Here is a 6,246-nt window from a genome sequence, read left to right on the forward strand (position 1 = left end):
TTTGTTTATTTTATGATAAATATATTATATGGATGTTGTATCGGATGCCATCCTTTTGGACTCTCTTCCAAAAAGTCGAAATTACCGTATGATAATCAATTTTATAACTCGATCAAAATTAATAAAACGAATAACCGAGTAAAATTATAATAATTATTATCATTCGCTTCACCTATTAAACCTACTTATATCACGTAATAATAGTAATATTGAATTAAAGCTGACGAGTGAAATTGTCTTTCGCATTTTACGCGTTCGTCCATCGATTAAAGAAGTTTCAAATTTACAACTTTGTCTCGTACAAATCTTGTACAATTACAAGTGTACAATCTATCGTTAGTTTTGCCGGACGTAAATATCACTTTTCTAAAAATGCGACGAAAGAAGAGTGAAGTGCGCTTAAGAAAACGCAATTGTAAATAAAGGAACACGCGGTCGTACACGGCGCGCGTTAAAAATGCACAGTCGTCGAGTTTTCTTCAAGAGGATAATCTCCGAGGGAGGGATTTCCCCGGTGAACGCACCTCTGGATTCTGCAGCGGCCGATGCTCGACGGGAATTCGCCCTGAGGGCACTCTCCCTTCCTCTCTTCTTTCCTCTCCTTCTTTCCCTTTAACTCTCTTTTTCTCCTTACCTCCCTCCCTCTTTCCTCGCACACACTCTGCTCTCTCTCTCTCTCTTTCTCTCCTTGTCTCTGTCTCTCTCTCTCTCTCTCTCTTTCTCTGTCTCTCTTCTCTGCTGCCACATTTTTTATTTACCTCCTATATTCCTCTATTTACTTTATTTATTCCGTTGCTGTTGGTCAGTGGAGAAAGAGAACGTACTGGACGAGAGAGGAAGAGAGAAGTAGAGTGAACTGCAGCATCTCTTGCTTTTCTCCAAGAGTTTCATCCACGGACGTGCAGAATGACGATCCAGGGCTGTAAGCTACCAACGTTTTATTGGGTGAGCCGGTATGCATCGATAATGGTATCTCCTTCCCTCACCTTTGCAGATACTTTCAGGATTATCTCTGTGGAATTGAGATCCGAACATTGCGGAATAAACGGACGGTATGCGTGGTGTCCGACACCTGTAAGAAGCACGTTGGTATGTGCTTAATGTTTGTCGCACGCAATCGGCCAGGTTGTTTGCGCGAACGTGTAAAACTTTGCTGTCGTAGCTATAAAAATGAAGCTGTTAAACCGCCGTATTACGTGTACTCTTGTTGCTGATTCTTCATTTTGGGAAATTTTCTCGTCGAGCAAACATTTCTATCGTACTCGTTATACCTTTTTGGTAAATAATTCAACGTAACGAAGCAACGAAATTCGTTGTAGTATTGCAGCGACGTGGCGATCGGAAATCACACACATACTAATACATGTTGGGTTTTTCTTTAAGTACAATTTCAAGTAAAGATAGAACGATCACATATGTGTATCTATTATGCAGATTATTTTTTTCAGTCGTTGTAAAATATGATATCTATCTTATTTAATATTCATAAATATACCATAAGCGAATACAAGCGAGAAACAATTATATTTCCAGCCCTAATAAATTCGTCTTTGGAGCTAATTAATTTCGATCGTCTCCTCGTGAGATGCTTATTATCCAGTGTTTATAGAATACCAGAGAAGTAATAATTTATAAGAGTAGATAATAGAAATACGTATTAATAAATTGTTTGAACTTCGTACGTTTATAAAATTGTTTCTTTGACACGACGGATCAATACCGTTGCATCGAAACGATGTATTTTGTCAAAAGTTTCGCAAGAGCCGAACGAATTCCAATTATTATTCGTTTATGAAGTTATCTCAATTAATGGATATAATTCATTCGCGAGAGATCCACGAAACGAACGTTAGCGCGTTAACGATTTGGTCGACGATTTCAGAACAAAATCGCAGTTACTGTTGGACGTTTCAACAAAAATCACAGTTACACTTTCTCGTTAGAGCAGCGCCGTAAGGCCGTGTCTGGATAGAAAGGAACGGGTGGTTTCGAAGTAAACAAATAAAATCTCTTGATACCAAGTTTAAAAATACTCGCTAAATTTCTATTTGCTCGCGCATTATTCACTGGCGAGAAAATCTATTTAGATAGGTGTAACACGAAAATGTTAGATGGTATAGGTAAATATATACATACACACATCTGTATGTACGTATCTTCTAGAAGCCGAAACACACAGTCAAAATCGGACCTTCCCTTTTTCCTCTTTCTTTTTTAATTTCGTTTTGTCAGACTGCAAGTGTCTACCGACCGAAGAAATTGTGTCGAGTAAACAAATATCTCTTACAACAAACTGGATATTGTAAGCCTTGCGCTGGCTTTATTGGCAGATTAATGATACTACCGTCTCCGATTCGCTTTCACCGTCGTCCGCCCACCCCGACCCCTTCTACGTTTATGGCCGGTTGCGCATAAATATGACACGCGACTTATTTTTTCTTCTGTGCCTCTATTAAAAATTCTCTATGAGAACACGATACTCGCGATCGCTGATTTTTTCGATCGTTTAAATTCACTCGAGGGGACAGGTATACTTAGATGGTTCGTAAGGTGGAATTCTTTCCAGTTGTTCGTCTTCCTATGCCGAGGAGCGCAAATGTTTTCTTGTTGACTTTATGGGCTGTAACTTTTGCAAAAATGTTTGTAGCGCTTTAGTGGTTATATAGTTACGAGCTACTTAGAACGTTTTGCATGATGATTTATGATAGCCGTATAATTCGATGTAACGTAGGTACAGTTTCTTCTAATAAACAAGAAATTGAATAGAAATATGTACGTAATAGATTTCATGTTGTAGGTAATTTATGACGGAGAACGAATTGTTTAGCCGGACACGTAAAAAATTTATACTAAGAGCTAATCATCGCCTGTTCTCGTATTACGAGTCGTACTTTGATACGTTCTAAAAATCGGCAATTTTTCTTTCAAACACGTATGTAAATAATCGTCAATCGATAAAGCAGATATCAAATAAACGATATTTTTCGAAAATCCTCTGTATGATCTATCCTATTGTGCAATTTCAGTTTAATAAAAAAATGATGTTTTTCAAAAAGTCCACCATATACTACCTTCGCGTATTTTCCCGTTAACTATCTTTCTTATCTTCGCGTATCATTCGTCCGTGATCCTCGCCAATTTTCTGTACGACGAAATCTTCGATCAAAATCGTCACATGTAACAGGAGATCTGACGGCGGAATACGAGGCGCAAATACGTACGTTCATTGTCAGCGTGGTGAAATTAAGGAATCGCCGTATATCAAATATTTCTCTCACGCTATCTAAATCGAGGTACCGAGTAAGACGAGGCGTTTCCAAAAATAAATATCTCCAAAGGTTGAATGCCATCGAGGCGCGCATCTTCGAAAGGAATTTCTCGTACGGCCAACTTTCGTGTCAACCGCTGCATACCGTACCGCTGTGTTACCTGTAACAGCCTGTAAACAGATTCTTCGCCGTAGTTGTGCATTAACCGAGGCAACCTCTATTTGTCGTGCAACCTGTTACATCCGTAGGCTTTCAAGCGAATTTTTCACGCACGCGTTCTTCCATTACCCGGGCCGGAAACGAAGGACAGTTTTCACCGGTGGAAAGTATCGGCAGCGGTTACGGTGCAGCGCGGTTATCGGGCGGAAATTGTGGCGCAACTGGTCTGGATGGCGAGCTGATAAAGATCCAGGGGGTTGAAAAAGTGGAAGAATGTTGAGGTTCGGTCGGCCGCCATCGCATGCCGTTTCTTCGCTAACCCTGATCTCCGGCACCACGTTAGAGTGCCGAGTAATACCAACGATCAGGGCTGGTGAACGCCGCCTACTTCTTCGGCAGGGGCGGTCCTATCTCTATGACCCAGGGACGTGCAAATGTCTTCGAAAATTCAGTGGATCGGCCCGGAAGAAAAGTTTCCTTGCGAAAACCTATACGAATTGCGAATCGTTCGTTTCGTTTCTTTCTATCTTTTCGTGTTATCGATCGGTTATTGTACACATATTTAATTTGTAAAATGTCTGCCTTTCGTTTAGTTCTCGTTTTGTATTGTTTCTTTTTTCTCTCCTTTCGTTTCTTTTTCTTTTTCTTTTTTTTCGTGTAGATATACGAGTGGAAAGTTATCTTTGGCAGTTTCACGATTATGTATGTGGTGATCGTAAAAGCGAACGAGGAAAAGTGGATATAATTCGACGCGTTGCTGTACTCTTTCCCTATTACATATGAATCTGTTCGAACAGTTCGAACGAGGAATCTTATTTTCTTCTTTTTTTTAACGGCGATCGTTACACTTCCGAAAGTTGCGCGTCCATCTGAGAAGAAGCGAAGAAATTCATTTCGCCCGGTGAAAGCAACGAATTCGTTCTTTTTGGAGCGTTAAACGACATCGATGTGTCGTTAAACGAGATGCGTTCCGTTTTACGCAATCGTTTAAACAAAACGCGTTTCATTTTATAATCGTCGTTTCGGTTACTCGTTCGTCTATCGAACAAAAAAAAAAAAAAAAAAAAAAAAAAGGAACTGGTTTTTGGATTACAGGAATTGACACGACCAATTTATCGCTAAAAATTTATATTATATATATATATTACTATTTCAAAGAAGAATATTCTTCTTCCGAAAGTTTTATTACGTTTTTTTATCGAAGTACAAGAAAGCAAATGGAAAGACGTCGCTAAGGAATAGCGCGTAACGACGGAATAAAAAGTAAAGAAGGAAAAGATCAGTTAAAGATGTCGTATAAATATATTCAAATTAAAACAGTAGATAGCACGACTATTACCAGAGATGATCCGTAAATTAAAGTCCAATTTTTCGGAGTTACCTAAATCTCTTCCTTCGTTATAATCAACGTCCAAGCCACGTTCCATTGCCGTGTTTTCCCTTGCATTTGATATTTTTAACAATCGAGCCACGCACAAAAAGGTCGCGAGCGATCCCCAGTGAAAGTAAATCAAATTTACAATCGTCGCATGCTCGCAGAGTTGTGTCGAAGCGACTGGTTGCAGAAATTTTGCGCGTCGTGGACGTACGTACTTAAGTACGTACATACTTAGATTAAATGCTGAGTGTTAGCTGCCGTTCTCCGTGTTCAAACAACATCAGCCTTCCATTACGTAATAGTTACATTGTAACACGCGTCCGCGAACCTCTTCGGAACCTTGCAAACATCTGGTATTACATGCAACATTCCATGAATGCCGCGTTAGGCGTGCGACAAGCGTTGTACGCAACACCATAATACACTCGCGTGTATACGCTTGGCGAACAATCTAATCGTGAACAGAACATTTTCACGTTACCATCGGCTATCCTTCATTTTCGCGGCTCTCTTTATCACTAGCATCTCCGTCACGGCGATACGTTCTCTCTTGGATATGGAACGTTATCGCGAGACGACATGCGGTTTACAGAACGATCGAATGCTTCGATACTTTCCCCTTTTCTTATTTAACGTGTTACACGCACACGCGTCTGATCAAACCTCGTCCTGTTACTTAATAGTCGTCGAGTGGACCTCGATACCAGGACGATCGTTGCGTACGGTGACACTTTGCCAGTTAGTCGTACAAGGTCCGGCGTTCGTCAGCATTTCGCTACATTTTTTCATTTTTCGCTTCGTTCGAAACTCGTTTTCGTTTTCACGACTTTTACCGCGATATCTCGTTCGTAAACTCGGTTAAGCGCGGATCGCGCCGTTTCTGGTCCGACGATCCTACGATACAAAAGGAAAATCAGAGAACAGAAACGCGGAGAAACCTGGTGGGACGTTTTGGCGCGATTTCCTGACGATATCGACGAATTAACGGTCGTGACAGTCCGTAGATTTATAGATTCTTGTTGCATACCCAGCTTCTACGAGAGTTTATAATTTCACGTTTAATAAAACGATCGACTAGAGCTTGTAAAACTCGCAAGATTCACTTACAGAACTTCGTTTGTCCCGCTACCAAACGTGTTACCGTTTAAGAAAGAGAAATTACACCTACATACAAGCTACGCTAACTAGAAATCGTCAGCGTGGGTAACTTGAAACTTATTGGCAAGATAGCGCGATCGATATTGGTCGAATGGTACAAGAGGGTTGAGAAAAGAGACGAAACGAAACGCGGAGAAGATCGAAACGAGCGAAGAAACCAACTGGACGGCGGAAAAAGAGGAAAGGATCAGTATGTACGCGTGGCTACCGGCGCGGCGTGGCAAGGCAAAAGCAGTGCGAGGTGAGTCGAAGCGAGGCGAGGCGAGTTGTGGCGAGTGGCGG

The 6,246-nt window shown here is 40.9% G+C and overlaps 1 long non-coding RNA gene across 3 annotated transcripts in view; it reads right to left on the reverse strand.

Annotated features, from left to right (window-relative positions):
- Positions 1-293: 293 nt before the first annotated feature.
- Positions 294-6,246, reverse strand: part of LOC112213853 — a 51,541-nt gene continuing 45,588 nt past the window's right edge. Inside the window, exons 1-3 of one of the 3 annotated variants that reach the window (XR_002947770.2) lie at positions 4,810-6,240; positions 3,222-3,439; positions 294-1,072 (exon numbers count right to left, since the gene is read on the reverse strand). This is a non-coding gene — a long non-coding RNA (uncharacterized LOC112213853). Of the gene's footprint in view, positions 1,073-3,221; positions 3,440-3,502; positions 4,508-4,809; positions 6,241-6,246 lie in introns of those variants that run through there. The other 2 variants (XR_002947771.2, XR_002947769.2) reach the window with 2 other exon arrangements.

This window comes from Bombus impatiens, unplaced genomic scaffold, assembly GCF_000188095.3.
Source record: "Bombus impatiens unplaced genomic scaffold, BIMP_2.2 scf_1445, whole genome shotgun sequence".
NCBI classification, from domain to species: domain Eukaryota; kingdom Metazoa; phylum Arthropoda; class Insecta; order Hymenoptera; family Apidae; genus Bombus; species Bombus impatiens.